Raw genomic sequence first — 27,343 nt, 5'->3', positions numbered from 1 at the left:
TATTCGGGAGTTGCATGATCTCATAGTCATAGGAACATGTATAAGTTATGAAAAAAGCAATAGCAACAAACTAAACGATCATCGTGCTAAGCTAACGGATGGGTCAAGTCAAACACATCATTCTCTAATGATGTGATCCCGTTAATGAAGTGACAACTCATGTCTATGGTTAGGAAACATAACCATCATTGATTCAACGAGCTAGTCTAGAGGCATACTAGTGACACTCTGTTTGTCTATGTATTCACACATGTACTAAGTTTCCGGTTAATACAATTCTAGCATGAATAATAAACATTTATCAGGATATAAGGAAATATAAATAACAACTTTATTGTTGCCTCTAGGGCATATTTCCTTTGTTTTTATGCTATCCAGAAATTCTATATCATTTCCAATCAATAATATGTCATCCACATATAATATCAGAAATGCTACAAAGCTCCCACTCACTTTCTTGTAAATACAGGCTTCTCCGAAAGTCTGTATAAAACCATATGGTTTGATCACATTATCAAAGTGTATATTCCAACTCCGAGATGCTTGCACCAGTCCATAAATGGATCGCTGGAGCTTGCACACTTTGTTAGCACCTTTAGGATCGACAAAACCTTCTGGTTGCATCATATACAACTCTTCTTTGAGAAATCCATTAAGGAATATAGTTTTAACGTCCATTTGCCAGATTTCATAATCATAAAATGTACCAATTGCTAACATGATTCGGACTGACTTAAGCATCGCTACGGGTGAGAAGGTCTCATCATAGTTAACTCCTTGAACTTGTCGAAAACCTTTTGCGACAAGTCGAGCTTTGTAGACAATAATATTACCATCAGTGTCAGTCTTCTTCTTGAAGATCCATTTATTCTCTATGGCTTGTCGATCATCGGGCAAGTCAACCAAAGTCCACACTTTTTTCTCATGCATGGATCCTATCTCAGATTTCATGGCCTCAAGCCATTTATCGGAATCTGGGCTCATCATTGCTTCATCATAGTTCGTAGGTTCGTCATGGTCTAGTAACGTGACTTCCAGAACAAGATTACTGTACCACTCTAGTGTGGAACGTGCTCTGGTTGACCTACGAGGTTCAGTAGCAACTTGATCTGAAGTTTCATGATCGTTATCATTAGCTTCCTCTCTAGTTGGTGTAGGCATCACTGGAACGGTTTTTTGTTATGAGCTACTTTCCAATTCGAGAGAAGGTACAATTACCTCATCAAGTTACTTTCCTCCCACTCACTTCTTACGAGAGAAACTCCTTCTCCAGAAAGGATCCATTCTTAGGAACGAAGATCTTGCCTTGATGCCTTCGGATCTGTGATAGAAGGTGTACCCAATAGTTTCTTTTGGGTATCCTATGAAAACGCACATCTCCGATTTGGGTTCGAGCTTATCAGGCTGAAGCTTTTTCACATAAGCATCGCAACCCCAAACTTTAAGAAATGACAGCTTATGTTTCTTGCCAAACCATAGTTCATACGGTGTCGTCTCAACGGATTTAGATGGTGCACTATTTAAAGTGAATACAGCTGTTTCTAATGCATAAACCCAAAATGATAGTGGTAAATCGGTAAGAGACATCATAGGTTGCACCATATCTAATAAAGTACGGTTACGACATTCGGACACACCATTACGCTGTGGTGTTCCAAGTGGCGTGAGTTGTGGAACTATTCCACATTGTTTTAAATAAAGGCCAAACTTGTAACTCAAATATTCACCTCCACGATCAGATAGTAGAAACTTTATTTTCTTGTTACGATGATTCTCCGCTTCACTTTGAAATTCTTTGAACTTTTCAAATGTTTCAGACTTGTGTTCCATCAAGTAGATATACCCATATCTGCTCAAATCATCTGTGAAGGTTAGAAAATAACGATACCCGCCGCGAGCCTCAACACTCATCGGACCGCATACATCGGTATGTATTATTTCCAATAAGTCATTAGCTTGCTCCATTGTTCCGGAGAACGGAGTTTTAGTCATCTTGCCCATGAGGCATGGTTCGCAAGCATCAAATGATTCATAATCAAGTGATTCCAAAAGTCCATCCGCATGGAGTTTCTTCATGCGCTTTACACCAATATGACCTAAACGGCAGTGCCACAAATATGTTGCACTATCATTATCAACTTTGCATCTTTTGGCATCAATATTATGAATATGTGTATCACCATGATCGAGATTCAGCAAAAATAGACCACTCTTCAAGGGCTCATGACCATAAAAGATATTACTCATATAAATAGAATAACCATTATTCTCTAATTTAAATGAATAACCATCTCACATTAAACAAGATCTAGATATAATGTTCATGCTCAATGCTGGCACCAAATAACAATTATTCAGGTCTAAAAATAATCCCAAAGGTAGATGTAGAGGTAGCGTGCCGACGGCGATCACATCAACCTTGGAACCATTCCCGACGCGCATCATCACCTCATCCTTAGCCAATCTTCATTTAATCTGTAGCCCCTATTTTGAGTTACAAATATGAGCAACCGAACCACTATCAAATACCCAGGCACTACTATGAGCATTAGTAAGGTACACATCAATAACATGTATATCAAATATACCTTTGTTCACTTTGCCATCCTTCTTATCCGCCAAATACTTGGGGCATTTCCGCTTCTAGTGACCAGTCCCATTGCAGTAGAAGCACGCAGTTTCAAGTTTAGGTCCAGACTTGGGCTTCTTCCCGGGAGTGGCAAAATGTTTGCCATTCTTCTTGAAGTTCCCCTTCTTTCCTTTGCCCTTTTTCTTGAAACTAGTGGTCTTGTTAACCATCAACACTTGATGCTCCTTCTTGATTTCTACCTCCGTGGCTTTGAGCATAGCGAAGAGCTCGGGAATTGTCTTATCCATCCCTTGCATACTATAGTTCATCATGAAGCCTTTGTAGCTTGGTGGCAGTGATTGAAGAACTCTGTCAATAACACTATCATCTAGAAGATTAACTCCCAGCTGAGTCAAGTGGTTATGATACCCGGACATTGTAAGTATGTGTTCATTGACAAAACTATTCTCCTCCATCTTGCAGTTATAGAACTTGTTGGAGACTTCATATCTCTCAACTCGGGCATTTGCTTGAAATATTAACTTCAATTCCTGGAACATCTCATATGGTCCATGATGTTCAAAACGTCTTTGAATTCCCGATTCCAAGCCGTAAAGCATGGCACACTGAACTATGAAGTAGTCATCAACACGCGACTACCAGGCGTTCACAATGTCTGCAGTTGCTGGGGGTGGCACACCTAGCGGTGCATTAAGGACATAATTCTTCTGTGTAGCAATGAGGATAATCCTCAAGTTACGGACCCAGTCCGTGTAGTTGCTATCATCATCTTCCAACTTAGATTTTTTAGGAATGCATTAAAATTCAAGGGGACAGTAGCACGGGCCATTGATATACAACATAGATATGCAAAAACTATTAGGACTAAGTTCATGATAAATTAAGTTCAATTAATCATATTACTTAAGAACTCCCACTTAGATAGACATCCCTCGAGTCATCTAAATGATCACGTGATCCAAATCAACTAAACCATGTCCGATCATCATGTGAGATGGAGTAGTTTTCAATGGTGAACATCTCTATGTTGATCATATCTACTATATGATTCACGTTCGACCTTTCGGTCTCCAGTGTTCCGAGGCCATGTCTGTACATGCTAGGCTCGTCAAGTTTAACCCGAGTATTCCGCATGTGCAAAACTATCTTGCACCCATTGTATGTGAACGTAGAGCCTATCACACCTGATCATCACGTGGTGTCTCAGCACGACGAACTGTCACAATGGTGCATACTCAGGGAGAACACTTATACCTTGAAATTTTAGTGAGGGATCATCTTATCATGTGTAACACCCACGATGCGGCTATATCTCCCACGTGTCGGAGCATGACTTAGAGGCATAACCGCATGGTAGGCATGTCGCAAGAGGGGTAATCTTTACACATCCCATGTACTGAATAAGAAAAGGATAAAGAGTTGGCTTACAATCGCCACTTCACACAATTCATTAATATATCATACATCATCCAGAATACAATCAAGGTCCGACTACGGAACCAACATAAATAAAGACAACCCCAAATGCTAGATCCCCGATCGCCCCAACTGGGCTCCTCTACTGATCATCCGGAAAAGACACATAGTAATGGCCCGAATCCTTGTTGAACTCCCACTTGAGTTCGGTAGCGTCCCCTGCACTAGCATCATCAGCACCTGCATCTGTTTTGGAAGTATCTGTGAGTCACGGGGACTCAGCAATCTCACACCCTCGCGATCAAGACTATTTAAGCTTAAAGGTAGGAAAAGGGGGTAGTGAGGTGGAGCTGCAGCAAACACTAGCATATATGGTGGCTAACTTACGCAAATGAGAGCGAGAAGAGAAGCAAAGCACGGTCGAGAAGCTAAAAGTGATCAAGAAGTGAGCCTGAGGCTACTTACGTTCAAGCATAACACGAGACCATGTTCTCTTCCTGGACTCCGCCGAAAAGAGACCATCACGGCTACACACGCGGTTGATTCATTTTACTTAAGTTAAGTGTCAAGTTCTCTATAACCGGACACTAACAAATTCCCATCTACCCATAACCGCGGGCACGGCTCTTGAAAGTTCAAAACCCTGCAGGGGTGTCCCAACTTAGCCCATCACAAGATCTCACGGTCAACGAAGGATATTCCTTCTAGCGGGAAGACCCGATAAGTCTCGGAATCCCGGTTACAAGACATTTCGACAATGGTAAAACAAGACTAGCAAAGCCACCCGATGTGCCGACAAATCCTGATAGGAGTCACGTATCTCGTTCTCAGGGAAACACCGGATGAGACAGGCTATGAGTAAAACCAAACCTCGAGTTTCCATGAGGTGGCCCCGCAGGCGGCTCGATTCGGACCAACACTTAGATGAGCACTGGCCCAGGGGGGTTTAAAATAAGATGACCCTTGAGTCTACAGAACCCAAGGGAAGGTATATGGTGGTAGGTAGGCAAATGGTAAAACCAAGGTTGGGCCTTGCTGGAGGAGTTTTATTCAAAGCGAACAGTCAAGGGGTTCCCATAACACCCAACCCCGTAAGGAAAGCAAAATCAAGGAACATAACACCGGTATGACGGAAACTAGGGCGGCAAGAGTGGAACAAAACACCAGGCGTAAGGCCGAGACTTCCACCCTTTACCAAGTATATAGATGCATTAAAGTAAATAAGAGATAATAATGATATCCCAACAATATCCATGTTCCAACATGGAACAAACCCCATCTTCACCTGCAACTAGCAATGCTATAAGAGGGGCTGAGCAAAGCGGTAACATAGCCAAACAATGGTTTGCTAGGAAAGGTGGGTTAGAGGCTTGACATGGCAATATGGAAGGCATGATATAGCAAGTGGTAGGTATCGCGGCATAGCAATAGAGCGAGCAACTAGCAAGCAAAGATAGAAGTGATTTCGAGGGTATGGTCAACTTGCCTGCAAAATTCTCTGAGTTGACGAAAGCTTGATCCTCGTAAGCGTACTCAACGGGTTACTCGATCACGAACTCGTCTCCCGTCTCTACCCAAAGCAAGAACACAAGCAAAGGAAACAACAATCAACCACGGTGCAATGCGCAAGCAACATGATGCAAAACATGGCATGATATGCGAGATGTGATATGCAATGCATATGCATGCTTCAGAAGGGAAATATTGAACCAGGCCTCAACTTGGCAAACCAATTGTGCCGCTGGAAAGATGAGATGATTTCGGTCGAAATCGATATAAAGATCACCGGAATCGGATGCACGGTTTGCAAATGGCAAGCAAAACAAGAATGGCACAATTCTGCGATTAATAGCACGATGCCATCTAGAATGCAACATGAAACTAAGCTACTGCACTCCGACATAGCAACAAAGCACATGGCAGTGATCTACTCAAGATGCTTGACAGAACATAAACACTGAGCTACAGCTAAATCACACAAGAGCAGGTTCAAACAAGCGTGGCAAAAGTGCAAAAGATATCAGCTTCACAGACTTAGTGAAAATACTAACATGCCAAGAATTAACATCAGGAAGCAATGTTTAGAGCTAGCAAACAACAAGCTACAGGAACTTATCATAGAAAACAAGGGCATGGCATGAATCTAGTCAAATCATAGAACAAAAGTCCCTTACTGACCATAAGCCAAAAGGGCACAGAAAATATGATGGCACCCATGTAAACATAGCAAGTTTCGTTAACAGATTCAGACTTAGCAGAAAACTGAGCATGGCATAAACAGAATTATGAAGGCATGTTTGCGAGCTTGATTCACTCAACACAAGGCATTGCATGATAATATAAGCATAGCATCAGCAAGAAGACATATTCAAGAAGCTAACCAAGGCAATAGCAAGTTCATAGCATGCATGTATCAACTACAACAACCATGGCAAAATTGATTAACATGTAAACAGTCTGCCAGGAACATTTTATAGCAAAAGTAGAGCAAGATTAAGTCATGCTAGGGCACTCCATAAATGCAAACAGGGGTGCAGATGAATAGAGCACAACCATATGTCCAAAACATCCTTACTGAAGATACTCAAAAGAAGCATGGATCTCACTGTAGCAACATGAATACATGGGATAAAAATAACAGCAGAGCAATGACTTAGTAAAATCTGAAGTCCCTGAAATCAGCAATATCACGAGAGCTACTTTGCATGCTTGTGCTAGTCACCACAAAGATCACAAAAATACATGGCATACACCCCTGTAAAGATGGCATGGCATAGACCAAAATACATGTAGAGCTCATGCCCATATGCAGCACACAACAAATGTGACAAAAATGACAAAAGCTCATCATCTGCTAAGTAACAGCACCTAACAATTTATAGCACTCTTGCATCAACGATTTGGGCATCAAGATGGACTCAAACAAGCAGGTCACAATGGAACAAAATGAAGAGCACATCATGATGAACATTTTGATATATCACACGCACTAAATGGAGCTACGGATGAGAAGTTATGGCATGATAACAGGGCTTGAAAATAATGCAGAAAAGGGACTTAGTGGAATTTCGGGGTCAACCTCTGGATCCAGATCTAGGGTTAGGGCGCGACTCTCGAGGTCGGTCGGAGTTAGCTGGCCGGAGATGATGTTGCGGTGGCCGGAGAAGGAGGGTGGTCGCCGGAGTTGGTTGGGGAAGCCGGATCCGGTCGCAGAGATGGAGCGGCGCAGAGGCGGCGGTCGGGCACGTGGCGCCGGGCGAAGGCGACGCCGGGCGAGGCGACGCCGGGGCGAGGCGGCGGTGGCGCGCCGGCGGCAATGACGCGGCGGCACCGCTCGGGAGTCGGCGTTGCAGCGCGGCGATGGGCGGAGCGGGGCCCCTGGTCGCGCAAGGAAGGCGATGCCCTTTCGGCCCGGTACCGGCTAGGATCGTGGCGCGCCCTGGTTGTCTTGGAACGGCGGGATGGCGGCGCTGACCCGTGGACAGCGACAACTGCGGCGGGGGAGGGATCGTCACGGAAAACGATGAGATGGGCGCTGCAGGTTAGCGGAGAGGCTAGGGGTTAGGTTATGCCAAAAATGGCATTTGGGGGTTTAAATAGGTAGAGGGTCTAGGTTAGGGGGGTTTAGTCCGTTTTCGGGCCGTTTGATCCCGATCAGACGGACCGGAGCGGAGGAGTTTAGGTGAGTGGTAAGTGGGTTGTGTAGATGGGCTAGGCTTGAGAGGAGAGAGAAGATCAACCCGGCAAACTGTTTTCGTAGAACGAAACAGTTCCGACGGTTAAACCGGCAACGACGCCGCTATGAATTATTTGGGCTATCAAACGAGCTCCGAATGCGACGAAACTTGACAGGCGCTCTGTCTACACTATAATAAGACCGCGCGCCAAGTTTCGACCCATTTCGGGAACATTTTTCGGCCACTTATAAAATATTATTTCGGAGGTGCCGGGGCGCGTGCGAGAGTGTCGGATTGCAAAGCGGACAATGGGGAAAATGCTCGGATGCATGAGACGAACACGTATGCAAATGTGATGCACATGATGACATGATATGAAATGCATGACATGGACAAAATGCAAAACAAAGACAAACCCAACCACGGAGGGAAACTCATAACTTAGAGCCGAAAATGGCAAAAGTCGGAGTACAAATATGGCAAATTACATCCGGGGAGTTACAACACTCCACCACTATGAAAGGATCTCATCCCGAGATCTAGGACTGAAAGAACTCCGGATATTCGGAATAGAGGTGGTCCTCGCATTCCCAGGTGGCTTCTTGATCGGAATGGTGTGACCACTTCACTTTCAGGAATTCGATAGACTTGTTGCGAGTCTTGCACTCTGTTTCTTCAAGAATAGCAATGGGGTGCTCATGATAAGACAGGTCTTCTTGGAGATCAATCTCTTCGAAGTTGATGGTGTGGTCAGGAGTCTTGAAGCACTTGCGAAGCTGAGACACGTGGAACACGTCGTGCACGTTTGCGAAGTTGGATGGAAGCTCAAGTTGATAGGCGAGATCGCCTCTTTTGCCAATGATCTTGAAAGGACCCACGTATCTAGGGATAAGCTTCCCTTTGATACCGAAGCGACGAGTGCCTTTCATTGGAGAGATGCAGCGGTAGACATGGTCTCCGATCTCGAAAGCCAAGTCACGATGCTTGCTATCATAGTAACTCTTCTGGCGCGATTCCGTGGCTTTGAGATTTTCACGGATGACTTTACACATTTCTTCAGCTTCTGTGATTAAGTCATTGCCAAGAAGTTGGCGTTCACCAGTCTCTGACCAATTAAGAGGAGTACGGCACTTTCTGCCATAGAGAATCTCGAATGGGGCCTTGCCCGAGCTCGCTTGGAAACTGTTGTTGTAGGAGAACTCGGCATATGGGAGACAATCTTCCCACTTCATACCGAAAGAAATGACACAAGCCCTGAGCATATCTTCAAGGATTTGATTGACTCGCTCGACTTGGCCACTAGTTTGAGGATGGAAGGCTGTGTTGAAGCGAATGTTGGTGCCCATGGACTTCTGGAAGGAGTCCCAGAACTTTGAGGTAAAGATGCTTCCACGATATGAAGATATCAATTGCGGAATGCCGTGCAAGGAGACAATCCTGGAGGTGTATAGCTCTGCCAACTGAGCTGCTGTGATAGATTCTTTGATAGGAAGGAAATGAGCCACTTTAGTAAGCTTGTCGATGACAACAAAGATAGCATCATTTCCACGCTTGGACTTGGGAAATCTAGTCATGAAGTCCATCTCAATATGGTTAAACTTCCATTCTGGAATGGCAAGAGGTTGGAGGAGACCAGCTGGCCGTCGGTGTTCTGCTTTCACCCTTCTGCAGACATCACATTCATTCACAAATTGAGCAATTTCTCGCTTCATTCGAGTCCACCAATACGACTGCTTGAGGTCATGGTACATCTTTGTACTTTCAGTATGAATGGATAGGAGGGAATTGTGAGCCTTGTTCATAATGACTTTACATATATCACCCTTAGGAACCACAATTCGATCCTCGAAGAAAAGAGTATCTTTGTCATCAAGGCGATAGCACTTGTACTTGGGTTGGCTCTTGGAAATCCCATTTTTCACCTTCTTCACCATGGCATCAAGAAGTTGTGCCTCACGAATTTGATCTTCCAAAGTAGGAGAGACTTGGAGGTTGGCAAGAAATCCTTGAGGAACAACTTGGAGATTAAGTTTGCGGAAAGCTTCACAAAGATCCAGTTGGGAGGGCTTGAGAATTAGGCTGTTGCAGTAAGCCTTCCTGCTCAAAGCATCTGCAATGACATTGGCCTTGCCTGGAGTATATTCAATACTCGAATTGTACTCTTGAATCATTTCGACCCAACGAGTTTGCCTGAGGTTGAGGTTGGGCTGAGTGAAGATGTACTTGAGACTCTTATGATCAGTGAAGATGTCCACTTTCCTTCCCAACAAGAGATGTATCCACGTTAATAGAGCATGGACAACTGCCGCCAATTCGAGGTCGTGAGTGGGGTAGTTCTTTTCGTTGGGCTTCAACTGGCGAGAGGTATAAGCCACAACTTTCTTCTCTTGCATTAACACAGCACCGAGACCTTGTAGGGAAGCATCACAGAAAACTTCAAATGGTTTGGATTCATCAGGAGGAGTCAAAACAGGAGCTCTGACTAACTTCTCCTTGAGGGTGTTGAAAGCGATGTCACATTCAGGCATCCAGACATACTTGACATGCTTCTGTAGGAGGTTGGAAAGAGGCTTTGCAATCTTAGAGAAATTCTCAACGAATCTTCAATAATAGCTTGCAAGCCCAAGAAAGCTGTGGAGCTGCTTGACATTCTGAGGCGGTTCCCAATTCACAATTGCAAACACCTTCTGAGGATTAATAGCTATGCCCTTGGCGGAGATGATATGGCCAAGGTAGAGAACCTCATTAAGCCAAAACTCGCACTTTGAAAACTTCGCATAGAACTAATGGTCTCTGAGTTTGTCGAGTACCAGTCTCAAATGCTTGGCATGATCCTCCTTGTTCTTGGAAAAGACCAAAATATCATCGAGATACACCAAGACGAAATCATTTGTGTAAGGCTTGAAGATGAAGTTCATCATGCGAGAGAACGTTGGAGGAGCATTGACAAGGCCGAAAGATATGACAGTATATTCATAAGAACCATAGCTTGTTCTGAATGTTGTCTTGGGGATATCTTCTTAACGAATGTGAATTTGATGATAACCTAAGTGGAGGTCAAGCTTGGAGAAAACTTGGGCACCTTTAAGTTGCTCGAAAAGCTCATTGTTGTTGGGAAGTGGGTACTTGTTCTTTATGGTCTTCTTGTTCAATGGGCGGTAGTCGACACAAAGTCGGTCCGTGCCATCCTTCTTCTGGACAAAAAGAACACCACAACCCCATGGAGATGAACTCGGTCTGATCAGACCTAGACGCTCTTGTTCATCGAGCTGTTTTCCTTCAATTCCTTTGGTCCAAGCTTGTAGGGACGCTTGCAAACAGGTTCCGTGCCAGGCTCAAGATCGATGACGAATTCAATTGGCTGGTGAGGAGGCATTCCTGGAAGCTCTTCTGGAAAGACGTCTTGATATTCACAAACGACTGGAATCTGAGAGATGGCATTCAACTCGCCCTTCTCATTGAGAGAAAACAGCTGAATGGTTTCATCATGAGCGGCATAGATGATCACTTCCTCAGAAGAGTGTTTCAATTGAATTTCTCTGGCAGCACAATCAAGCATAGCCTTGTGCTTAGAAAGCCAGTCCATGCCGAGAATTAGATCAATATCAGAGTCGCCAAGAACAATTGGAGAAACCAGAAATCTATAGTCGCCCATCTCGATACCGACATTCGGAACCATCATGGTAGATCTCAAACGCTTAGCCGGAGAAACAACTTGCAATGCCTTAGGTAATGCCTTAGTGTCAAAGTTGTGCTCCGATGCAAATGGGAATGACATGAAAGAATGTGATGCACCAGTATCAAATAAGAATTTAGTAGGAATGGAGTTAACTGGAAGGTTACCCATGATCACTTCTAAAGAGTCCTCCGCCTGAGTTGCGTTCATCATGTTGACCTTAGCATGCTTGGTATTATGCTTGACCACTGCATTGCTGGCAGATCTCACAGGAGGAGGAGGCGGAAGGTGCCTTTGGTTGAAGCATTTGTTTGCATAGTGCCCTTTCTGATGACACTTGTTGCAAGTAACCTCTGAGAGCGGACGGTGATAAGGAACACTTGACCTTGGAGCATGAGACGGAGCTTTGTTCTGATAGCTTGGGTTGGGTGGGTGGGAAGATCCATTGCCACCTTTACTCTTCTGCTGGTAAGGCTGACGGAACGGAGGAGGAGGAGGCAACCAGAACTTCTGCTGCTTAGCTGCCACTTGAGTTGAAGAATAAGATGGAGTTGCATCCCTGAATCTCTTCTTAGAAGCATCGCACTTGAGCTGAGCGGCCTCTTGCTTTAGTACCATGTTGTAGAATTCATCATACTTGGTCGGCTCAAAAAGCACGAGAGCTAGTTGCAGATCTTCTCTGAGGCCACCTCTGAATTGATAAATCATGCTCTTCTCATCAGGGACGTCTTGTTTAGCGAAGCGAGCGACTCTTTGAAATAGGATGTTGTATTGGTAAATAGACATGCTGCCTTGCTTAAGATTGCGGAACTCCTCGTGTTTACTCTCAGCAACACTTTGTGGAATGTGGTGAGCTTTGAAGTCTCGGCGGAAATCATCCCAGGTAATCACACGACCTCCTCTGGAATCTTTGTATTGTTGATACCACTCAACAGCTTGGTCTTTGAGTTGGAACGAAGCGAACTTGATAAAGTCCTCAGGCCTGACATTGCTACACTCAAAATGTTTGCAGATATTCACGAGCCAATCGTGAGCGTCTGTGGCCTCGACACGGTTACTGAAGGACTTCGGCTGGTTTGCGAGGAACTGATTGAGGGTAGCAAACTGAGCTTGATTGTTGCATTGGTCTTGATTTCCTTGGTTGCGCTCTTGCAAGAGTTGCAAAAGCCTCTGAGTGTTGGCGTTGGTGGCGGCCATGACAGCTTGCCATGCCTCCGGAGGTGGAGGTGGTGGCGGAGGTTCTGGATTCTGAGGTGTTGGAGGAGCCATCCTGAAGAGGTTGACATCTGTTAGCATCTTTAAAGACATATATTCAAGCTGAATCAAAGGATCAAAATTGCAATATATAGCCATAACATTCGAACAAGAATGAACGAATGAATTCCAAAGTAAATCATCACACTTCCATTAAGGTTGAGAAGCCACTTAGATAAAGGTAGATGAATAAAGAAACAAGGTACAGATATGAACAAATAATTGGTAAGGATTACCCAATCACAAACCAAATATCTGCGGGAAGAAATACTAGAGCTACTTGAATTCCCACCTATAAAACTCCCGAAACTTTCTGGTTATGCAATCAGGTGTTGGGGATACCGGGGAAGCATAATATCCCATCCAAAACTAGCAAATCCTACATCCAGTTGTATCCATCCTTCAACACATAACCAAGAAACCTTCAGAAATCATTTACCTCAACCTTCGAAAAGCATCCGTTATACGAGTTATGGCAATACTCCCGAACTCCCGCCCCAGTACTGGGTGGCGTCGAGGTTATCTCACCAACAACTGTATAAAGGAGATTTTCGATGTCGGCAAACTCAGGTATTCCAGAACTGCAATGATAATATTGTGACGACAACACCTTAGAGCTCAACTCCCCGGGACACTGCCACAACCCCTAAATGTCAGGAGGCACCAAGAACAATGTTCTCGTCACAAAACCATCGGAACGATTCCAAGATACCCGCGTGATCCTAAAAAATTAGTGAAATTTGAGGAGAGAAGTGTCAAAACTCTACGTCAGGAGGCATCACCAGAGCGACGAAGGGACTGAGGAGTAAAAAGAATCCTACTCTACGATATATATAATCCTATAAGACTCAAAACATTTTTCTAGACTCAACAACATCAGCGATTCGATCAAGCAGGGGGCTCCTAAGTCGGGGAAGGCTCTGATACCAACTTGTAACACCCACGATGTGGCTATATCTCCCACCTGTCGAAGCACAACTTAGAGGCATAACCGCATGGTAGGCATGTCGCAAGAGGGGTAATCTTTACACATCCCATGTACTGAATAAGAAAGGGATAAAGAGTTGGCTTACAATCGCCACTTCACACAATTCATAAATATATCATACATCATCCAGATTACAATCAAGGTCCGACTACGGAACCAACATAAATAAAGACGACCCCAAATGCTAGATCCCCGATTGCCCCAACTAGGCTCCTCTACTGATCATCCGGAAAAGACACATAGTAACGGCCCGAATCCTCGTCGAACTCCCACTTGAGTTCGGTAGCGTCCCCTGCACTGGCATCATCGGCACCTGCATCTGTTTTGGAAGTATTTGTGAGTCACGGGGACTCAGCAATCTCACACCGTCACGATCAAGACTATTTAAGCTTAAAGGTAGGAAAAGGGGGTAGTGAGGTGGAGCCGCAGCAAGCACTAGCATATATGGTGGCTAACTTACGAAAATGAGAGCGAGAAGGGAAGCAAAGCACGGTCGAGAAGCTAAAAGTGATCAAGAAGTGATCCTAAGGCTACTTACATTCAAGCATAACACGAGACCATGTTCTCTTCCCGGACTCCACCGAAGAGAGACCATCACGGCTACACACGCGGTTGATTCATTTTAATTAAGTTAACTGTCAAGTTCTCTACAACCGGACATTAAAAAATTCCCATCTGCCCATAACCGCGGGCACGGCTTTCGAAAGTTCAAAACCCTGCAGAGGTGTCCCAACTTAGCCCATCACAAGCTCTCACGATCAATGAAGGATATTCCTTCTAGCGGGAAGACCCGATCAGTCTCGGAATCTCGGTTACAAGACATTTCGACAATGGTAAAATAAGACCAGCAAAACCACCCGATGTGCCGACAAATTCCGATAGGAGTCGCACGTATCTCGTTCTCAGGGCAACACTGGATGAGACAGGCTACGAGTAAAACCAAACCTCGAGTTTCCCCGAGGTGGCCCCGCAGGCGGCTCGGTTCGGACCAACACTCAGAGGAGCACTGGCCCGGGGGGGTTTAAAATAAGATGACCCTTGAATCTGTAGAACCCAAGGGAAAGTATATGGTGGTAGGTAGGAAAATGATAAAACCAAGGTTGGGCCTTGCTGGAGGAGTTTTATTCAAAGCAAACTGTTAAGGGGTTCCCATAACACCCAACTGCGTAAGGAACGCAAAATCAAGGAACATAACACCGGTATGACGGAAACTAGGGCCGCAAGAGTGGAACAAAACACCAGGAATAAGGCCGAGACTTCCACCCTTTACCAAGTATACAGATGCATTAAAGTAAATAAGAGATAATAATGATATCCCAACAATATCCATGTTCCAACATGGAACAAACCTCATCTTCACCTGCAACTAGCAACGCTATAAGAGGGGCTGAGCAAAGCGGTAACATAGCCAAACAACAGTTTGCTAGGAAAGGTGGGTTAGAGGCTTGACATGGCAATGTGGAAGGCATGATATAGCAAGTGGTAGGTATCGCGGCATAGCAATAGAGTGAGCAACTAGCAAGCAAAGATAGAGGTGATTTCGAGGGTATGGTCATCTTGCCTGCAAAGTTCTCCGAGTTGACGAAAGCTTGATCCTCGTAAGCGTACTCAACGGGTTCCTCGATCACGAACTCGTCTCCCGGCTCTACCCAAAGCAAGAACACAAGCAAAGGAAACAACAATCAACCACGGTGCAATGTGCAAGCAACATGATGCAAAACATGGCATGATATGCGAGATGTGATATGCAATGCATATCGTGCTTCGGAAGGGAAAGATTGAACCAGGCCTCAACTTGGCAAACCAAGTGTGCCGCTGGAAAGATGAGATGATTTTGGTCGAAATTGATATAAAGATCACCGGAACCGGATGCACTTGCAAATGGCAAGCAAAACAAGAATGGCACAATTCTGCGATTAACAGCACGACGCCATCTAGAATGCAACACGAAACTAAGCTAATGCACTCCAACATAGAAATAAAGCACATGGCAGTGATCTACTCAAGATGCTTGACAAAACATGAACACTGAGCTACGGCTAAATCGCACAAGAGGAGGTTCAAACAAGCGTGGCAAAAGTGCAAAAGATATCAGCTTCATAGACTTGGTGAAAATACTAACATGCCAGGAATTAACATCAGGAAGCAATGTTTAGATCTAGCAAACAATAAGGTACAGGAACTTATCATAGCAAACAAGGGCATGGCATGAATCTGCTCAAAGCATAGAACAAAAGTCCCTTACTTACCATGAGCCAAACAGGCACAGAAAATATGATGGCACCCATGTAAACATAGCAAGTTTCGTTAACACATTCAGACTTAGCAGAAAACTGAGCATGGCATAGACAGAATTATGAAGGCATGTTTGCGAGCTCTATTCACTCAACACAAGGCATTGCATGACAAGATAAGCATAGCATCAGCAAGAAGACATGTTCAAGAACCTAACCAAGGCAATAGCAAGTTCATAGCATGCATGTATCAACTACAACAGCCATGGAAAAATTGATTAACATGTAAACAATCTGCCAGGAACATTTTGTAGCTAAAGTAGAGCAAGATTAAGTCATGCTAGGGCACTCCATAAATGCAAACAGGGGCATGGATGAATAGAGCACAACCATATGTCCAAAACATCCTTACTGAAGATACTCAAAAGAAGCGTGGATCTCACTGTAGCAACATGAATACATGGCATAAAAATAACAGCAAAGCAATGACTTAGTAAAATCCTAAGTCCCTGAAATCAGCAATATCACGAGAGCTACTTTGCATGCTTGTGCTAGTCACCACAAAGATCACCAAAATACATGGCATACACCCATGTAAAGATGGCATGGCATAGACCAAAATACATGTAGATCTCATGCACATATGCAGCACACAACAAATGTGACAAAAATGACAAAATCTCATCATCTACTAAGTAACAGCACCTAACAATGTATAGCACTCTTGCATCAATGATTTGGGCATCGAGATGGACTCAAACAAGCAGGTCACAATGGAACAAAATGAAGAGCACATCATGATGAACATTTTGATATATCACACGCACGAAACGGAGCTACGGATGAGAAGTTATGGCATGATAACAGGGCTTGAAAATAATACAGAAAAGGGACTTAGTGGAATTTTGGGGTCAACCTCTGGATCCATATCTAGGGTTAGGGCGCGACTCCCGAGGTCGGCCGGAGTTAGCTGGCCGGAGATGATGCTGCGGTGGCCGGAGAAGGAGGGGTGGTCGCCGGAGTTGGTTGGCGAAGCCGGATCCCGTCGCCGTAGATGGTGCGGTGTGGAGGCGGCGGTCGGGCGCGATGGCGCCAGGGTGAGGCAGGGCCGGGGTGAGGCAGCGTCGGGGCAAGGCAGCACCGGGGCGAGGCGGCGGTGGCACGCCGACGGGCGGTAACGCGGCGGCGCGCGCTCAGGGAGTCGGGCGGAGCAGCGTGGTGATGGGCGGAGCAGGGCGCCCTGGTCGCACGGGGAAGGCGAGGCCTGTTCGGCCTGGGACGGGCCTTCCCTGGGCCCTGGCGGGCCGCGGCTGCGGGGTACCGGCCAGGGATGCGTGGCGTGCCCTGGTTGTCTTGGAATGGCGGGGACGGCGGCGCTGACCCATGGGACGGCGACATGTGGCGGTGGGGGAGGGGATCGGCGCGGAAAACGATGGAGTGGCGGTGGCTGCAGGTTAGGGGAGAGGCTAGGGAGGTAGGTTAGGCCAAAAATGGCAGTTTGGGGTGTTTAAATAGGTGGGGGTCTAGGTTAGGGGGATTTAGTCCGTTTTCTGGCCGTTTGATCTCGATCGGGCGGACCGAAGCGGAGGAGTTTAGGTGAGTGGTAAGTGGGCTGTGTAGATGGGCATGGCTTGAGAGGAGAGAGGAAGAATGCAACCCGGCAACTGTTTCCAGAGACCGAAAACGTCCGACGGTTAAACCGGCAATGGCGCCGTTATGAATTATGGTTGGGCTATCAAACGAGCTCTGAATGCGACGAAACTTGACAGGCGCTCTGTCTACACTATAATAAGACCGCACGCCAAGTTTCGACCCATTCCGAGAACATTTTTCAGCCACTTATAAAATATTATTTCGGACGTGCCGGGGCGCGTGCGAGAGTGTCGGATTGCAAAACAGACAACGGGGAAAATGCTCGGATGCATGAGACGAACACGTATGCAAACGCGATGCACATGAGGACATGATATGAAATGCATGACATGGACAAAATGAAAAACGAAGACAAACCCAACCACGGAGGGAAACTGATAACTTAGAGCCGAAAATGGCAAAAGTCGGAGTACAAATATGTCGGATTTCGGGTTCCGGCAGACCCTTGAGGTTCGAACACTGGGGTGCGCACGGAGATCTCTCCCCTACCGATCTATGTCCAATCTCCTCGCGTGATCTAAGCTGGAAACAACGAACAACGCATCGGACATGAGGTTTATACTGGTTCGGGCCACCGTTGTGGTGCAATACCCTACTCGAGTGTGTGGTGTGGTGGATTGCCTCTGGGGCTGATGATGAACAGTACAAATGAAGAATGGCCTAGCGAAAGGTGTTCTTGAGCTGGTGCGATGAACTGCTAGGGTGAGTTCAGTCGCCTCTCTCTCTCTCTCTGCTAGGGCTCTACCAGATTTCTAGCTGTCCCTCTCTCTCGATCGGTGGATCGATCGACTCTGTCTGGATGTCCTCCACTCTGTGGTGGCTAGCTCTATTTATAGAGGCCCTGGGCCTCTCCCCAAATAATGAGCGGGAAGGGCGCCAACAATTGGCCATTTTGAAGGGGAACATCTAGTACAAGTTATCCTGACCAAAGGTGGTCTTCGGCTGCCAAAAGTACTGGCGATGATGCCGTCTTGGGCTCCACGGTGACCTCCGTCCTGTCACTCTGCTGGTCTTGCTCTCATTGCACCGAAATGGTAACCTTTGCTTGATGCCTTTGCCTGTGCTTGCCCCCTTTGCACCAACGAGGAAAAAAGGACACTGTGTAGGCCGGCGCCCGCCTGGTCTCGATCGTCATGACTTGCGTCACGGGTTCCTCGCGAAGTACCCCTGCCTTGATCTCTCCGCCTCCTCGCGAGCCTTCCTGAAGAGGCTACCTTTGAGGAAGCTTCCGGTCGTCCGCCCCACGAGGCTTGGCCCCTCGCGAGGGTCTTGAGCTTGAGTTGATGAAGATGGGTCGCGCTGGGCCCCCACTTGAGCCACGCTGCAGGCCGTAGGCAGGCAAGTCTGGGGACCCCCATTCCCAGAACACCGACAGTAGCCCCCGGGCCCAAGGCGCGCCTGGGCTTGACCTAGCAGGGGAGCGAAGGGGCAAGCGCGAAGTGCCATGGGCCCCAACAGCCTGCGGCCTTGGGCGCCGCGTGGCGACTGATTGGACGTGGGTGTATGCACTTCCCCATGATGCCTCTGCAACTGTCCATCTGACAAAAGGGATGCCCGGGCCAGACTTACCTGCCTTGTTCTTGTTCGCCTCGCCCCAGATCCCCTTTCTTGCTCTCCTCCTTCTTGCCTCCGAAATCCTCCAGATCTGTCCCAATCCTTCTCGTCCGACATGCCATGGCGCCTCGTAAGTCCCCGACCAAGGCCTGGTACTCGCTGGCCCTGGATTCCCCGAACCTGTCGGAGAAGAACCTCGCCCTCACGCGCCTGATGACGGTGGCACGGGGCAGCAAGGGGCGGACTGTGCTCAAGGCCGGCTCCGACCAGCCTGAAGTCAAGGGGAGCACCTTCTATCCGCTCTTCGTGAGTGCCATTGTCGCCGGTCTAGTGCCTCATTTCTCTGAGTTCTTCTTTGCTGTTCTCCGCCAGTACAACTTGCAGGCTCTGCACCTCCACCCCAACTCTGTTCTTCTCCTGGCGATTTTTGCTTACTACTGTGAAGCTCATGTCGGGGTAAAGCCCTCGGTGGCCTTGTTGCGCCACTATTTTTTCCTCCGGGTTTCTGGTGTCCAAGTCTCCGCATGTGCGAGCTTCATTGCATACTCCAATTCCAATTCTATCTCGAAGCCTGGGAAGAGGATCGAAGGCTTTCGAAGCAAGTGGGTCATGGTGGATGTCGGGCGCCTCCACCCCCGTCTAGTGCTGCCTACGGGGCAGCCCAAGGTCGCCGACGCGTGGTCCCGCGTGGAGCTCGTCGACCCTCGTGCGAAGGCGGTGCTGAAGAGGATGAACGCGGACCTGAGGCCAAGCAACTTGGGGGCGGTGAAGCTGAACGGGGCCTCGCTCCTGAGGGAGTTCCTGGTGCACCGGGTGGCTCCACTCTAGGAGCACTCGCTCCCGTTGTGGAGGCTTGGAGAAGTGGACGCCTCCTTGCGCCTAAGCTCGGAGGCCCTGTCCGACGAGAATCTGGTCGCGGCCCTCCATTCCTTGGTTGGGGGAGACGTGGCGAGCCCGGTGGGTGCTCCCGTCCCCCTATTCCTTCATGACGACTGGGGGCAGGTGGTGAATGCCATGCCCACCTTCAACGGTGAGGGGCTGGTGCCCGCGGCAGCTCCCGAGGATCTTGCGGCGCTGGCGATGGTGGACATGTCCTCTGGCAGCTCCAGCGAGAGTGAGGAGGAAGAAGAGGCGGAGGAGGAAGAGTCTGTCTTCGAGGAAACTGGCGAGGAGTCGGGGGAGTCCTTCCTTCCGCTTAGGTCTCGGGCCCTCCGCTCCATGCCGTATGATGACGATGCTGACGCCGGGCGAGGAGGGGAGGACTCTCCCTTGGTAAGAAGGAAGGGCAGGTCGGGGCTGGTTCCCCCAGGGCACGTTCTGATCCCTGGGCGGTCTGAAACCAGCCCCAGCCCTCCTGACGTGGCTTCTGCTTCCGGGCCTCCCGAGGCTGACCCAAGTTGCAGGCTCTCGGGCTTCAAGTTCGGCCGGAGGTTACTTGGGTCCGCGAGCGACGACCAGTAAGTGCCTAATTCCTGCTTTGCTTGATTTCTGCCGCCGAGGCTTGACGTCCATGTTCTCTTGTCAGGCCGGCGCCTGCGGCGAAGAGGTTGAGAGGGGCTTCTGTGGCCCCGCTTGGGGCGAGTCCATCTGCCGGGGCGGTGCCTTCGTCCACTAGGGAGGAAGACAGCGCGGCTCGTGCCTCTCTGGTCCGATCGTCCTCGCGAGGCCGACTGGGACGCCTTGGCAAGGAGCCAGCCCCTGTGGCCCCGCTGACCCTGGAGTCGACTGCGCTCGATGCTGCAGTCGGGGCGACCAAGGCCCAGGGGGTTCCTTCCTGCCAAACCATGATCATGCCACCGTCTTCTTCGCCCGCTCCACCGGTTCCCGCTTCTTCTGCTTCCTCTGCCGTCGTCCTGGACCAGGTCGCCAGCGAACTGAGCCAGCTGTGGGAGGATCTTCTGAGCATGGACCCTCGCCTAGCGGCCGGGCTCCTGGAGCTAGCTTCTGGTTGGGCCCATTCTGTTGCCTCTGTCCGAGCAGCGCTGAGCCAGGTCATGGCAGCCTCCGACGGGGAGAAGCAGGCCGCCAACCAAGCCAAGGCCGCTGGCGATGCTGCCCTGGGCGATGCTGCGGTTGCCAAGGCTCGCTGCAAGGAGCTAGAGGTTGAGCTGCAAGGCCTGCGCGACGAGCTCGCCAAGGAGGTCCACGGCCGCCAGGAGAAAGAGAAGGAGATGAAGGCTCGGGAGGCTGCCGTCAAGGACCGGGACGCCAAGCTCAATGACCGCCACAGTGAAATGGAGACGTATAGCGGTCGCTGCAGGCGGAGAGGGCCGAGCTTGACGCCAAGGCGAAGGTTCTGGCGGAGGATCGGGTGGCCTTCACGAAGATGGGGAAGAGGGCTCGTGCCGCGCTGAAGAGGCTTTACAAGAGAGGCTTGGAGGATCCATTGGCCGGCACGGAGGACGGCCCCGCCAAGCTGCTTCCCTTCCTGGTCCATGCGCTTGAAGATGTCATAGACGGCCTTGGCCCCACGTCCGAGGCCGAGGCATGTGCCCTGTCTTCTATGGCGCTGACGCGTGTCCTCAGCCACGTCTACCTGTGCGACCCCAACGTCGACCTCGACGGCCTGCTGGAGCCTGTGAGCAGCGACCTTGCCGCTGCTGCCGCTGAGGCCATGAAAGGCCGAGCCGAAGCTTTGCTGGGGAGGTTCCGTGCCTTCAGCATCTTGCCCGGGCGTGGTGCCGCCAGCTCCGCGGCCTCAGGAGGCGGCGCCACTGGAGAGTGATCCCTTCGCGGCTTCTGTCCTGTTTTTATTCCTGCAACATGCACCATGCCTCGCGGAGGCGTTTAAACTTGTGTTTGGCATCGTAAAACAACCTATGGCTTGTAATATTTGCTCTGAATTTCCTGAAATTTGCATTTTTCTCCCCTACTTGCTCGCGCTCTGCGTCAGCAAGGCCCGGCCCCGCATACGTCACCCAGCGTTATCCCCGACCGGAAACCAGGACGGGACCAAGGAGTGAGGGGCTACGTGGCAAGTTAGGCTCCTGAGTCGCGATGCTCAGGAGTCCCCCTTGACGCGCAAGCAACAAGTAGGAAAGGGTGGAGTAAGGAGTGGATCGGTCGTTTTGCGTCGGCAGGGCCCGGCCCCGCACGTACCTCACCCAGCGTTAGCCCCGACCGGAAACCAGGATAGGACTAAGGAGTGAGGGGCTACGGGGCAAGTTAGGCTCCTGAGTCGTGATGCTCAGGAGTCCCCCTTGACGTTCAAACGGGTTTCCATACCTTGGCTCCGCTCGGGAAGGGGCGCGTGATGACCAGGTCCGAGGGACCTGGCTGGGTGGCGTGCACTCGGGCGAGGCCCGGGCGTAGCCCCCGTGTCCAGCCCCCTCGCGCGGCGCTCCCGAGGGGAGGCATTGCGATGGTGCCGGACACTGAGCTTTGGGCTCCCTGAGGTTGGTACGGCCGGAGGCCGCCCTCAGTTGTTTATCACCAGCATGGAGCATAGCGCTTCCGTATGTGTACAGGCATAGCCGCTCCTCGGCAGTGTCGTCAGCCAGCACGGAGCATGGTGCTTCCACTGGTACGTGGGAGGGGGCTCCCCTCCGGGAGGAGCCCCCGGGGCATGTACAGCCCCGCCCTGACACGTGGCTGGCACGGTAGGGCTAGGAGAGGTGTATCTGGGCACTCATGAGCCAGCGCGGGACTCACAAGGCCCTACCTCGAGGCGGGTTGCGCCTGGCTCTGGGCCTTCATCAATGGTGTGTTCCTGTAAGGTGGTTAGAATGAAAATGCTCTACGTCCTCAGGTCCCGGCCCTCGAGCGAGCTCAGCCGCCGCTGGTATGACAGGTCACGATGCCGCTGGTGAGGGCTGGAGAGCCAGTAGGAGCCCATGAGTCGCGATGCTCAGGTACCCCCCTTTTAATGTTCAAGCGCTTTGCATGAAAGCGGAGAAGTCCGTGATAAGCAGCAGGTGATAATTAAGCACGAAAGAGCAAATTCATTTTAAGCAGATGCGAGAAAGGCAAACGCAGCTGGGCCATGCCCGAGCAGCTCGGGGGTGATGCAGCACGAGGGGCGCCCCCAACAAGGTGAGTAAAGAGCATAAGCAAAACGGATACATGCCGCTGGGACGGACCCACGTGACCTGGGAATGATGCGGCCCTGTGGGCGCTCCCAGCTAAAAACAGAACTTAGAAAGATGTCACCTAGTGCCGTTGAAGACGAAGTGATGTTGAAGAAGTGGGCGTTGCGTGATGATGACGTCGACCCTCACGAGCCCCCAGGCCCAGGAAGCTCGGGAGGCTTGGGAGGCTCCGGAGGCGCAGCTGGGTCTCCGAGGGCCATCTCCATCTCCACCAGGACCGCACGATGCCTGACTTCCTGAGCCTCCAGAATGCTCCTCAGCAGGCGCTGATGAGCGGCGACCGTGTTCGGTAGGCCGAAAGGCATGCGAACATAGTTGTGGGGTGGACCTTCGCAACGCCCCACGCGCGAAGGCCAGAGGCGCTCCTGAGACGTGGCCCGGTTGAGCCCTGGCACGTCGATGCAGACGCGCAGCCCACCATCCTCACCTGGATGTGGGCCATGGTGGGTAAGTGGCGGCTGCCGCGCATGACTCTTGGCTCCTGCAGCTCGTGGGTGTTTCTTGAGATGAACTCCTGTGGGTTCGGTCTTCTGTGCCTTGTACCTTCCTGAGGGAAACATGCCTGGAAGCACCCCTCCAAGTGGTGCCCGAGCGCCTCCCTCGTGACCTTGGCGAGGTCGGTGGCTCTCTAAGAAAGAGCCCCCGAGCCCTTCCTGAGGAGGGCGCCGGGCGCGCCTTCCTATGCGAGCGAGGGTGGCGCTCCCTGATCGGGCGCGGATCCTGACGCAATACCTCCAGAGGCGCCTGCCTCCTTGTGGCTTGGGCCAGGCGAAACCTTCTTCTTCTTAAGGGTCGCCTCGGGAAGTCTTGCGTTCATGTGGTCTGGGTCTTCGATTGCTGCGGCTTGGAACGCGCGCTCAAGTGAACACACTGCGTCCCTTTCCTCACAGGGCACGGTGATGACTCCACCGCTTCCTGGCATCTTGAGGACATTGTATCCATGGTGAGTTACTGCCATGAACTTGGCCAGGGCTGGGTACCCGAGGATGGCGTTGTATGGCAGATGGATGTGGGCGACGTTGAAGTCGATGAGCTCGGTGCGGTAGTTGTTGCGCTGCCCGAAGGTGACTGGAAGGCGAACCTACCCTATCGGAACAGTGGAACCATCAGTGACTCCTGAGAAGGGCTTGGTTGGCTGAAGCTGATCGTACAGCACTTGGAGATTATCAAACGTCTCGGCGGACAGGACGTTGAGTCCTGCTCCGCCATCAATGAGGGTCCTGGTGACCTGCACGTTGCTGATGACCGGGGAGTAAAGCATCGGAAGGACTCCGGCCATTGTCGCGCACTTGAGCTGAACGTGATGGCACACGCAGACCACCTGAGTGGGCACGTGGCCTCAAGCTTGGGGAGGACTGCATTCACCTCGCGAGCAAACTGCTTGAAGACGCGCTGTGAGGCTGGGTCCTGCGCGCCACCCAAGATGCAAGCGATCGCACGCGGCTCCTGGAAGCCCCCAGCCCTCTCGTCTTGATGTTGGTCTTTGTTCCTTCTTGGTGGTGGTGGCAGAGGAGGAAGGCCTGCATTGTCGTGCGGGCAATCCTCATGAGGCTGATCTTCCTAGCCTCCCTCGCGAGGCTGGTCCTGCCAGCAATCCTCGTGAGGTCGGTCACGCCACCCTTGGCGAGGGCCACGGTCTTCCCATTGTCTGACACCTCTTTCTCCTCCTCGGCCATATCCCTTGTCGTTGCGCTCGGGGCGTCGGCCGACACGTCCATCTCTCACGGCCCTGAGCTCTTGACATTCGTTGGTGTTGTGGGTGTGGAGGTCGTGGTCCACGTAGTACCGGCTGCCCTTGGATGACTCAGGTTGATCCCTGCCTCGCTTGGTGTCTGGTTCCGCTGCAAGCATGGCAGCCCCCTTGCGCTTCACATCCTTGGCCTTGGGTTTCTTCTCTTCTGGGTCGGCAGCCGGGAGTTCGAGGAGGGAAAGGCGCCCTTCCTCAGCCCTGGCGCACTTGGTCGCCAAGTTGAACAGCTCCAGGAATGTGCATAGGTCTTCGTGGATTGCTAGCTCCTCCTTCATCTTGATGCCGCGCACACCATCGGAAAAGGCCGAGATGATGGCTTCTTCAGTCACCTTGGGGATCCTGAGGCAAGCGTTGTTGAAGCACTGGATGTATTTCTGCAGGGTTTCCCCTTGCTGCTGCTTGATGCAGCGCAGATCGCTCACGGCCGGGGGCCGGTCGCGAGTGCCCTGGAAGTTGGCGATGAAGTGGGTGCGCATCTCGTCCCAGGAGGAGATCGTGCCAGGAGCCAGGTTCAGGAGCCAGGTGCGGGCCCCGTCCTTGAGCGCCATGGGAAATCAGTTCGCCATGACCCTTTCATCTCCATTAGCGGCTTCGATGCACAGCTCGTAGAGCTGCAGGAACTCCGCGGGGTCCGCCGTGCCATCGTAGCGAGGGGGCAGGTCAGGCTTCAACTTTCCTGGCCATGCGACACCGCGTAGCTCGAAGGTGAGGGCGCGGCAGCTGGCTGTGGCCACCGGTGCCCTTTTCTGGTACTGAGCTTGCTCTTGGGGATTTCCGCGCGCCGCCGCTTGAAGCAGGGCGGGGTCTTGGCGTGGAGGTGCAGGGACGCGATCTTGGCGCATCGGTGCTGGGAGCGCGCGAGCACCTTCTCGGGGACGAGGGGTCTCTTGGTAGCTCCTTTCTTGCTGCGTAGGCGCCGGACGCGGAGGGTCTCGCCCTGGGGCTGCGTGCCTTGGAGCGAGGGCGCCTTCTTGGGGAGGAGGTGGTGGAGGCACCTCCTGATCTTCGCCTCCCACGCGGAATGGAGGGCGAGGCAGTGATAAGGACGGCAAGGGGGAGCCCCCTGCTGCGCTCACAAGCTCGGTGATGCGGGCGAGCCAGTCCTCGTAGAGGTCGTCGATGAGGCGGTAGTGCAGGAGCTCTCTTGCCAGGAGCAGCGCGACGGGCGTGGGACGACGAAGCGGCTGGAGTTGGCGATGGTGTGGCGGTGCGGCCCTCCCGCCATATCGAAGGATGCTGGGACGAGGCCTGCTGCTCGTTCCCCGCCGGACCGGTGGCGGCGTTGGCGGCAGGCGACGGGGAACGACGAGGGCGACCGCCGACGGGCGCCGTCTGGGCGACGCGGGTGGCGAGAGTAGCCCGGCGCTCGGCGCGAGCCCGACGAGCGTCAGCCATGGACATGATGGAAGATCACACGCGAACAGCGGAAGAAAGATTCCGGCGCACCCCTACCTGGCGCACCAAATGTCGGATTTCGGGTTCCGGCAGACCCTTGAGGTTCGAACACTGGGGTGTGCGCGGAGATCTCTCCCCTACCGATATACGTCCAATCTCCTCGCGTGATCTAAGCTGGAAACAACGAACAACGCATCGGACACAAGGTTTATACTGGTTCGGGACACCGTTGTGGTGTAATACCCTACTCGAGTGTGTGGTGTGGTGGATTGCCTCTGGGGCTGATGATGAATAGTACAAAGGAAGAATGGCCTCGCGAGAGGTGTTCTTGATCTGGTGCGATGAACTGCTAGGGTGAGTTCAGTCGCCTCTCTCTCTCTCTCTGCTAGGGCTCTACCAGATTTCTAGCTGTCCCTCTCTCTCGATCGGTGGATCGATTGATCTCTGTCCGGATGTCCTCCACTCTGTGGTGGCTAGCTCTATTTATAGAGGCCCTGGGCCTCTCACCAAATAATGAGCGGGAAGGGCGCCAGCAATTGGCCATTTTGAAGGGGAACATCTAGTACAAGTTATCCTGACCAAAGGTGGTCTTCGGCTGCCAAAAGTACTGGCGATGATGCCGTCTTGGGCTCCACGGTGACCTCCGTCCTGCCCCTCTGCTGGTCTTGGTCTCGTTGCACCGGAGTGGTAACCTTTGCTTGATGCCTTTGCCTGTGCTTGCCCCCTTTGCAACAAAGAGGAAACAAGGACACTGCGCAGGTCGGCGCCCGCCTGGTCTTGATCGTCATGGCTTGCGTCACGGGTTCCTCGCAAGGTACCCCTGCCTTGATCTCTCCGCCTCCTCGCGAGCCTTCCTAAAGAGGCTGCCTTTGAGGAAGCTTCCGGTTGTCCGCCCCGCGAGGCTTGGCCCCTCGCGAGGGTCTTGAGCTTGAGTTGATGAAGATGGGTGCACTGGGTCCCCACTTGAGCCACGCCGCAGGCCGCAGGCAGGCAAGTCTGGGGACCCCCGTTCCCAGAACGCCGGCAAAATATGGCAAATTACATCCGGGGCGTTACATCATGCTACCG

The sequence above is a fragment of the Triticum aestivum genome, chromosome 3A, assembly GCF_018294505.1.
Source record: "Triticum aestivum cultivar Chinese Spring chromosome 3A, IWGSC CS RefSeq v2.1, whole genome shotgun sequence".
Taxonomy (NCBI): domain Eukaryota; kingdom Viridiplantae; phylum Streptophyta; class Magnoliopsida; order Poales; family Poaceae; genus Triticum; species Triticum aestivum.
Note: the sequence above shows the minus strand (reverse complement) of the source record.